General features: G+C 40.9%; 1 long non-coding RNA gene across 2 annotated transcripts; it reads left to right on the forward strand.

The window, feature by feature from the left end:
- Positions 1 to 1,271: 1,271 nt before the first annotated feature.
- Positions 1,272 to 8,385, forward strand: LOC138117006 (uncharacterized). 2 transcript variants are annotated; one of them, XR_011154445.1, is made up of 4 exons: positions 1,272 to 1,313; positions 3,006 to 3,081; positions 6,166 to 6,319; positions 7,510 to 8,385. It is a non-coding gene; the product is annotated as an uncharacterized lncRNA (long non-coding RNA). The 2 variants fall into 2 exon arrangements; XR_011154444.1 differs by lacking the exon at positions 7,510 to 8,385 and having other exon boundaries at positions 6,166 to 6,637.
- Positions 8,386 to 9,978: the final 1,593 nt, after the last annotated feature.

A 9,978-nucleotide genomic window follows, 5' to 3' on the forward strand; every position in this document is an offset into this window, starting at 1 on the left:
AATTTGAATTTCAGTTCCCTGGGTAGAAGAAGATCTGAAGTACCCTACCTCTTCAGCAAGCAGTTTAGCTGCTGAGGTAAATGAGGGTAGAAGAGGAAACATCTCTGCTTTAGCCATCTGTCTCAAAGAAGGAAATGTTCCTTATTTTTTCAAAAGAAACTGTGAATGAAGGTTAGCATTTCTCCCTAGCTTAAGTCTGCAGAAGGAGGTGGTATTTAAGATATTCCTGATCCCTCAAGTTTCCACATGGGTGTGTTAGATGTTCCTCTCTCCATGCTCGTGCACTCTTTATTCCCACAAAAAAAGCTCCAGTGAAAATCAAAACAAAAAATTCTTAAGATTTCCTTGCTGCAAATTCTTCATGGAAAAATGTTAAGGTTGACCAATGCTAGTGGGGAATATGGGCAGGTGTCTGGGAAGGAGACAGCTCAGAGACCTCTGAACATGATGTACCAGCTACTGCTGATAAAAGCTCAGACATTCTGGCTGACTCAGGAGGAAAGTTCATTTTCCATAAAGGATTAAAATCTAAAATTGCATAAATTTTAATGTTGTTCTGCACCTGCACAGAGCCCCAGTCCCAGGGTCTCTATGTATATGAAATTACCCACAGAAGTCTATGTAACATATTTATTCATCATATTTCCTCTTGCACAGCAAATTTATGTGAGCACTTGAGACCAAATAAGATTTTTTTCCTTCTCTCAGTGTGATTCCCTGAAATATCATCATTCACAATATTAACTATTTATTACATTCGTGTGAGAGATTGTATCATTATTGTTACAGAACAAAAACATCAACAAAAGTAATTGCACAGCCTTGAAATAAACACCCAATTGCTGTTTTCTCATGTCCCTTAGTGTCACCCACTGTTCATTCTTCTCTCACAGAAGCAAAAGGGAACTGTTTGTGAATGCCTAACAATCTTACTGAAAAAGCACTTCCTGTCAGGTTGACAGTGTTAATTAAAAAAAAAGCTCATGTAAATCTATAAGAACTTGTATTTTGTCTGGATTTGCCAAAAGTGCTTTCCTGAAAGATCCAAGAGAATATCTCCTTTCTAAGCAACCTCAGTGCAATCTGGATTATAGAGATGGAAGAGGCGTTTCAGTTTGAAACCATATCTGTGGCATGTTGTGTTGAACTCTCCAAAATGATCTAATCATTTACTAGTCATGCTTTGTGTCTGGTTAAAGATGAAAAGTTTTAACAGTTTATAATGAAAGGACAAAAAACAAGTTAAGATTGATGTTTCTTGGCACCATAAGATCTCTTCCTATTGAAGAAACATCTGGAGTATACTCTAGAGAGTGAGTCCTGTGAGGGGCAGCTGAGGGAGCTGGGAAAGGGGCTCAGGCTGGAGCAAAGGAGGCTCAGGGGGGACCTTGTGGCTCTGCACAAGTCCCTGACAGGAGGGGGCAGCCGGGGGGGTCGGGCTCTGCTCCCAGGGAACAGGGACAGGAGGAGAGGGAACGGCCTCAGGCTGGGCCAGGGGAGGCTCAGGGTGGACAGCAGCAGGAATTTCCCCATGGAAAGGGTGCTCAGGCCTTGGCAGGGGCTGCCCAGGCAGGTTTGGAGTGGCCGTCCCTGGAGGTGTCCAAGGAAGGGCTGGAGGTGGCACTCAGAGCTCTGGGCTGGGGACAAGGTGGGGATGGGGCACAGCTTGGACTCAGTGGCCTTGGAGGGCTTTTCCAACCTTAATGATTCTATGAATATTCAGTGGAATCTCAATAACTTGCTGTAATGGTTGGCAGATTCACAGAAAATTTGAATTCTAAATATTACTGAGGAAAAGCTGTTTACTTGGGATACCAAGCTACAACTTGGCACACTGGTATCTCTTTTTTTTTTTCTTTCCTATTGTCTCCCTGTTCAGATAATCTCAACTGGATTTTGTGTGATGGTGTTTCAGCCATGGTGATCATTATTGACATATGCTGTGACAGCATCGAGGTCTGTCCTGGGCTGTATTCTGAGGGGAGGGTGAGCAGCACAGACTTTCTGTGTGCATGTTCCCAGGATTATGCAAAAATGATATTAGCAGAATTCATCTCAGTGCTACAGAAAATGCTGTACAGCAGCTCCTGGAATCCTCAAACCAGAGCAGATGTCATAACGCCAAGCTCTCATCCCAGCAGAGCACAACATTAAAAAAATTGTTGCTTTTGGTTTTAATTTACTACTCCATGGATGAGAGAAGTCCCATCTGCTTACTTTATATTTAAATGAAAACATAAATGTTGTCCTTTGCTGACATTAGGCTGGATATTACACAGAGATAGAGACCCCAAGCAGCTAAAATTTACATCTAACAAATATGTTTTCTTGCATGCAACCATCTGCATGAGAAAAGCAATGAATAAGTTTGCAGAGCTAGTGTAAACAGGATTCAAAGTGTGACCCATTTTTGTGCCACTCTGGGAATAAGAATTACAGAATTTTAGGAAAGCCGGAACCGTAATTCCTCCCAAGGGAGAAGTTTGGTCACAGAGGATAAAGGGAAAATCAATTGCTGGAAAGATTAGATCTGAAGACAGTAGTGATTCAGCCCAGCTGAAAGCACACAGCTTTTGAAGGGCTTCTCAGGACTTCAGAACCACCTCTAAAATCTTAAGCCTGTCTCTGATCCTGTGTCAGTGGGAGTTCTGGTTTCACAACCCACTGTTGTAAAAGAGTGGCTCAACACAACAGAAAAATGAGGAGATGTGTTCTGTTCAGTTTGAAAGGGAAGAGGAAAAGATGATGGGGATATTAGAATGTTCTTTCCCTCACAAGCTCAGGTCTTTGATGGAAGAAAATAAAAATCAGCATGTCAGAATGGTTGTCTGGGATTACTCTGAATGAAAGCATTCACTTTTTTTTCTATGGGGAAGTAGTCCAGCATGGACAGTTTTGATAACATGCTAATCACTTCTTAAACTTTTCAGCAAAATGTGCTCACATCTCAAAGAATAGAACTTCAGAAAACAATTTGATTTTTGCTTTATTTTTTCCTGCTACAGGAGCTACATTTCTAATACTGAAATTTAGGTCTTCAAGCCTACAACCTCCTCCAAGTCAAGCCTGGTGAGATTTGGGGTAAGAACTGGCACTTGTGGCAAATTCTGCCCGAGCAGGAGTTTCAGGGGTTGAGTTGCCGTTGCCCTTTACAGAAACATGGATGGTTTCAGTGTTCATTTTGCTGGTGACACTCCATACACCTGCCAGGATGAACAGTGACAAGGTCAACAGTGAGATCCCAGCAAGAGGAAGGACCTGTTGGAAAAGGAGGATGGTCTCCTGAAATTAGAGCTCTCTAATTATGATTTGCTGCTCGGGCCAGAACGAGCCATATTGGAAAACGGGAATTCAGGAGACTTAGTGCAATTCCAAAGCACTCAAGTGATATCTCACCATGCAATAAATTAAAAAGTCATTTCTTCAACCTCCATTAGTACTTCTACAACCTTCCCCACATGTATGAAACAGCAAATTACATAGAGAACACAGAAAAGCAGAAAACAGTGAATGAACTTACTACCCCTACCATCTGGGCAGAAGAAAAAAAGAATTATTCTCTTTGTTCACATAGTTAAGTGAAAGGAATGGGCTGATGCCTCTTCAAGGTAAAGATAAACATCTTTTAAAATAGAAAGTGCTCAATAGGTTGCTCTCATTTGGGTTTTTTTTCTGGCTTTTCTGAGAGTGAGAGCACCACTGGCAATCAGATAAACACGAGTTCATCAGCCCCAACCTGAATTATCTTTTTTGTCTTCAGTGAGGGTTCAGGAATTTGCAGCATAAACTCTAGCTATGATTAGTTCTAGCTGGAACTTTAGCAGGTCTTCTCAACTTTTTGATTCAGCAAAATGAATAGAGAGTCTGCTATTTACCTTCTGGGCATATTGTGAAAATTAAGTCCTTGATGCCCTTGTAGATGGACAGAACTGTAACTGCTGATTATTAATATCCTTGGATTCAGCAAATATTCACAGACTCCCTTTCACAGAGCTATAGATTTCAAGGCCAGGAGGGCCTTGATCTTGTCTCTGATTAGCTTAATTAGTCTGCTTCCTTTAATATCATTTTCAGACCTTTTAATTGCAGTTATAAATTGTTGTGAAACACAACAGTTAGAGCTGCTTATGGAAATACTGTAAAATAACCTGCATTAGCATACATGCATTTTCATATGCATTTTCATATGTATTTATGCATATATGGGCAAACAAGTGAAATCACCAGGTTACTGGTTTACCAACAAATTAGTGAAATCACTAGTATTTTTTTGTGCGATTGATACTCTGCACTGCAAGATGAAGATTAAAGGAGTTGGCAGAACTCTTGCTCTCCCAAATCCTTTCACTTTCCATTTCCTTTGTCCTTGGAGAGTGTCATAATGCAGCTCTGTGCATTTTCAGCTAGGCTTTGCCAGATGTCTACTTCTTGCATATATTTGGAAGAAGCTAAGCTTAATTTAATTGTGCCCCAATTCAAGAGAGTATCCCTATGCTGGCAAGTTGATTAAGCATGGTGGTAATTTTAATTATCTCCTTATCTCTCACTGGAGTGCAGTTAGTGGAGCAGATGAAGTTAACCCCATGGATAAATACCCTTTTAAAACTAGGGCCTGAGAAAAGAAGGATAAAGCTTTCTTTCCAACAACAAAAATTAGCCTTTACCTGTCTGAAGCCATCTCTTCTCTACTTCTCTGTCCATCCATGGATCACTTCCTCGAGAGAGCCTGACACTACACTTGAATCACCTTTATTCCTGTTTTTTTTCCCTGATAGTTCTGCTCTTGCCTGTGATTCATTGCTGTCTTTTACCTGTGACAATGCTAAGTTAGCTGCTCATGCTTTTTCTTCAAGTTTTGGGGTTTTTTTTGCTTTTTTTTTGCCAGCTGTTCCACTCTCCTCATGACAAATTCTTTTGTGTGGGTTCAACAGAAATGGCACTAGGCCAGCATTTAAGGATGCAAGTTAGTGCACTGAAGATCTGAGGAGCTGTAGCATTTCCTTTCCATGTCACAGGTATGGTGGAATCGTGGAGATTCACAGGGCTCACTTTTCATTTAAGACTCAAACACATTAAGTTATTATTTTCAAGCACTGCATTTAAGTGCATTTGATTTTCTTTCTGAAAATACCCTGTCAGAAGCTGTAGGAGGAACAGCATCATAATTTAAATCTTACTTTGCTTCCCACTAATGAGTTTCACATCCAGTCATTCTACTCCAGGGACAAAGCTCACATGTCCACTAACTTGTTTCTGGCCATTTGGCCCTGTTTTCAGCTGGGTGTGCACAGCAGCTTGAGTGCACTTCTGTATACTTAATTGTCTGGGTTTTAATTAACACAGAAGAACAATAGCTTGGAGAGGAGAACAGAGAGGGATTCCATAAATGAGAAGGTTGTTCACAACACAAAGGCAGAAGGTCCTTACAGGAACAGAACTATAGCATCCCAGCATGTGGCATCTGAACTTTGCTTCTTTTTCATAAATATCCAGCCATTTGCAGACTTTCTGTGCATCTCAGATCATTAATAAACACAACAGGATTCCTGCTTGCCTTGTAAATACTCACCCCCAGCATTTGGCTGCAGAAGCTTTCAACTTGCCCTGGATCTCCAGCCTGGCTGAATGGCTGAGAGCAGTTCCACCTGAGATGGTACAAAAATATCCCCATCTCTAAACACATATCTATGCATGTATTTAGAGTCCCTCATGCCCTGGGGGACAGAACGCTGGCTTTGCATGTCCAGCAGCATAATCTTGACTCATTTTCTTATAAGGATATCAAATGGACACAAGAAAGCTCAACTTGTTCACATCCAGGAACAGGTACAGGGTTTAGGAGAGCAAAATAATGTGCACACTTTTGCAGGGCTTGAAACTGCTCATTTGACCCCAAAATGCTGTATAAAAATTGTTCACCTTATCCAGCCTATAACTCAGGCATACCTAGGGGGACACAGCCTCTGCTTAAACAGCAAAAGGGAACAGCACATCCCAGCTGAGAGGAGTGAGTCCGTGAGTGCTTCCTCCAATGACAATTTAGGAAGGAGGAATATCAACACCGACAGCAAAACCCCACCACTGGCAGCAAACTTACAATCCTGTCCAGCACTGAAACTGCCACATGAATTTCCTGAATTCTTCTATTTTGCATCTCATTTGCAGAAAACGACCTCCAGTTACAGCAAGACAAAAGCAGATGGTGAGAGGCTGCGCAGGGCTGTGAGAGATTGTTCTGGCTATTGATTCTTCATCACAATTTCTGCAGCCCTTGAGATCCAGCATCAGAGTCCTGGCCAGGCAAAATCTTGCTTCACATGTAAGAGCTGCTGAGTTTACATCTGAAGGGAATATCGATCTACAACAAATAATCTTTTTTTTTTTGGTTTCAAGCAAGCTGAAACTCCAGAGAGAGGACAGCAAAACCCTTTGCCAGCGCTTATGAAAAATATCAGAATAAAATAATACTGCTTTGAAAACTTGCAAAGTGAACCCAAACCTTGACAGCAAATGTAATATGGAAATGAAGAATGCAGTATATATATGGCACCTCTTCTTAACAGAGCTTGAGCAATGTCTGGCACAACTAACCCTTTAAAATATCACTGCTGTTTATTTGTTTACAAGGGATTTAAGAGGCTGGAAATGAAAGGGGAGATGCTAAAGGATGAACCCACTCAAAAGCATTTTCCCCTTTTGCTGGTAAAGAATTCAGAGCAGGTGTTGCCAGCCTGTTACTGGTGCTATCAGCCAGCATCAAAAGCAGTTGGCAATGCTCTCATCATGCAGAAATTCCAATCAGATTTCTCAGTATATTCTAATTACTGCAGTGACACTTGTTGTGGGCCTAAATGACTACCTCATCACGGCACACAGGTCTGCCTTCTATTTAGGGTTTATTGGCTCTTAAATTTCTGCCTCCTCTAATTGCTTATCTATCTCAGCAAACACATGGAGAAGTCCACATTTATTCACCTCCTGCTGTAACCCTCTGCACGTTAAGGGCTGGGCTGCCATCTTTCACCTACACTGTGGTTGTGTCCACCCCTGCTTCACCCCCAAGAAAACAAACTTGCTCTGCACATACTCTGGCTTTGCCAAGGGATTCATCCAAAAATTGGCTTCTTCTGCTGGCTGTGCAGGTGGTACCCACACACAGGGGCTTAGCAGGAGCTCTGGCACACAAATGGCTCTTTCTAACCCCCTGTTTCTTCACTGTCATAGTCCATATGAAAAATAAGAAGTTTCATATAAAATATCTAAGGATTTTCATATAAAACAACTAAGGCTTATACATACTTTTCCACCCCAAAGGCCTTAATTTTGTTCATACCTACAAAAGCACCTGGCAATTACTCTGCACAGGCAGTGCCAGGAGCCAGCTGTGGCACCACTAATTGATGTGTGTTCCTTCACTCAGAAACACAGAATATATCACTTATTTCCCCAATCTGGACCTGGTGCAAATAAGCTGGAGATCAATGCAAACTTCTCTTTTGATTTCAGCAGATATTGGATCCTATCCCTGAAGTGCATATTATTCCTACTGAGAAACAAGCATTTATATACAGCAAGGTATGCATAAAAACAAACTGCATTCTGCTTTCACAAGCACCATGGTCAAGATGAGTAAATGAATAAATGAATAAACTATGAAAAGTGGGAGTATATTGCTGTAATTTCCATCCCTCATTTTGCTGTGCCCTAGTTGGCTTTTACTCCAAATATTTTAATCTTTTGCTTATCGGGCCATGGATTACCTTTCCAAATTAATCCCCATGTACCTCTGTGCTCATGTGGTCCAGTTGGTGCAGAACTGCTCTGTGCAGCAGTATCCAACTTAACACAAACATCCTTTCCATGCTCTGAACTGAAATCTGGAAGTTTTCTCTGCTGCATGGCCATGATAGAAATCTGATGCTCTGGTAGACATTGTACCTCAAGCTTTAGCTAATCCAAGTTTCATGCAATTGCCCTGCATACTGATTTTGTATAGACTCACTTAAATGCTGGGAGTGTGAAGCCAAGACTCAATATGCCATGAAAGTTATCATAAAGTCACTATGAAATTATGGGAGTTCCAGAAGTGCAGTTGTGCATCAAGAAAAAAAAAAAAAGAACAGGCACCAGGAAAAAAATAAAAAAAGAAACCTCTTTTGAAAAAGTCTGAGAGCAATGGGAACACTGATTTTTGTCCTCTGTGAATAGAGCATTCTGCCAGAGTATGAAACCTCTGGCTGCAAATTCCCGCAGCTCAAACAAGAGACTGACTACAAGCAAATATAAATGTTGAATCATTGTCATCAGCTAAACTGAGGAAACCAGCAGCATAAAGGATTTTATAAATTTATCTCACAAATATAATTATTATTATTAAAAGAATGTTCCCACTCTGATTTTAAAGTTTACTTTATTCCTTCAGTCAATTTTCTGTTATCTAATTAAGCATTTAGACTTTTTTAAACAAGGAAGTGGTAAATTCTACATTCTTCTTTGTCTCTAGAGATAAAAGTAAATCTACAGTCATCACGTGTAGCCACTTCTGAAGGAAAAGAACTTCTGGTTTTGACCACAGATGGAGAAAGCATTAATTGCCTAATGATAACTGACACAGCTAAATGAATATATCCATTTTCTCTCTTTATTCTCAAAACAAAATGTTCTGTCCCAATATTTAAAACATTTTCTACTCACGATACCTGTTGTGGCACCGAGTGAACTCTCTCTGTATGAATACTTTTCTAAATGCCCAGCTACTGTCTTTCACTTCATGCTGACTTAACTGCAGCCCCACCATTAATAGTGCAGTAGAGCTCATGGGCCAAAGATTTTTCTATGAAATACGTAGTTGAAACGAGTGCAGGCCACAATTTGTGTGCCACCAGATGTGCACAACACAATGATATAGAAATATGTGACGTGTCACCCAGCTCCTGTGCTCTGGGACCATGTAATTGGAAGTACAAAAGGGAGCAGTAATCCTGATAATTATGACTGCTAATTGAGATAGGGGAGCAGAGAAGAAACTAGAAATTCATTAAAGCACAAATTGTAAGTTGCAGATGAGTCACTAAATTTGGGCTGGAGACTCCTTGGTTAGCAATAATATCCATGCTGATCATCACTCCAGTTGCTGCTTTATTTTAGATTGTTAGGATTTTTCTCCCCCGTCAATTTTTGATTTACTTACCCCCAGGGACAAGCAATGACAGTTCCTGTTGTGGAAAATGCCATGAATACACTGAATAAAAGGGATCCAAGGCTGGTTTCCAGAACAGTTACCCAGCCCTGGCTGCATCCAGCTGTGCCAAAACCAGACCCAGGGCTCTTCACTCTGGCCCAGCTGCCACAGGCAGGAAAGCACCAGGCAGGGGAGGAGATGAAGATCCAGAAGATCCCTTGGTTTGGATGGCAGCTGGCCAGAACCATAACATGCCTTTTGGACCACACTGTCCAACAATTTAGGCCCAAAATCTAACTGCCAACTAGAATTTTGCATCAAACCTCTGCCAACCAAGATTTGTTGGAAAAAGATTAAGTTTAAAAATTAGTGTTATCAAACATGTAACAGTTTGGAAGAAAGACAAGTTTCTGTAGCAGAAGTAAGACTACACTTCTGTCTATTATAAACATATTTTTAGATGTCCAGACTGAATTTAACTAAAGCTGTCTAAGCTCTCAAAGAAAAGAATACAGAGGAGGTTTTTTATAGATGCATACACAAAAGTACAATTCCTCCCCTGAAGGAGGATTTTTAAATTTTTTTTTTTTTTTTTTTTTTTCATCTTTAGGCTTTACCCAGCTCTTTAAATGATTCCAGGCTGGTTTCTCTTCAATTGTTACTCGTTTTGGTGCTGCCTCTGAATTGAACACTGGGTTCTGGGGCGCATCAGCATGGAGTGCTATTGTTGTATAGTGGGATAGAGGCTGGACCTCCTGCTGGAAGAAGGGCCATGGCACTGTGTATGCTGCTCCAAA

The sequence above is a fragment of the Aphelocoma coerulescens genome, chromosome 11, assembly GCF_041296385.1.
Source record: "Aphelocoma coerulescens isolate FSJ_1873_10779 chromosome 11, UR_Acoe_1.0, whole genome shotgun sequence".
Lineage (NCBI taxonomy): Eukaryota > Metazoa > Chordata > Aves > Passeriformes > Corvidae > Aphelocoma > Aphelocoma coerulescens.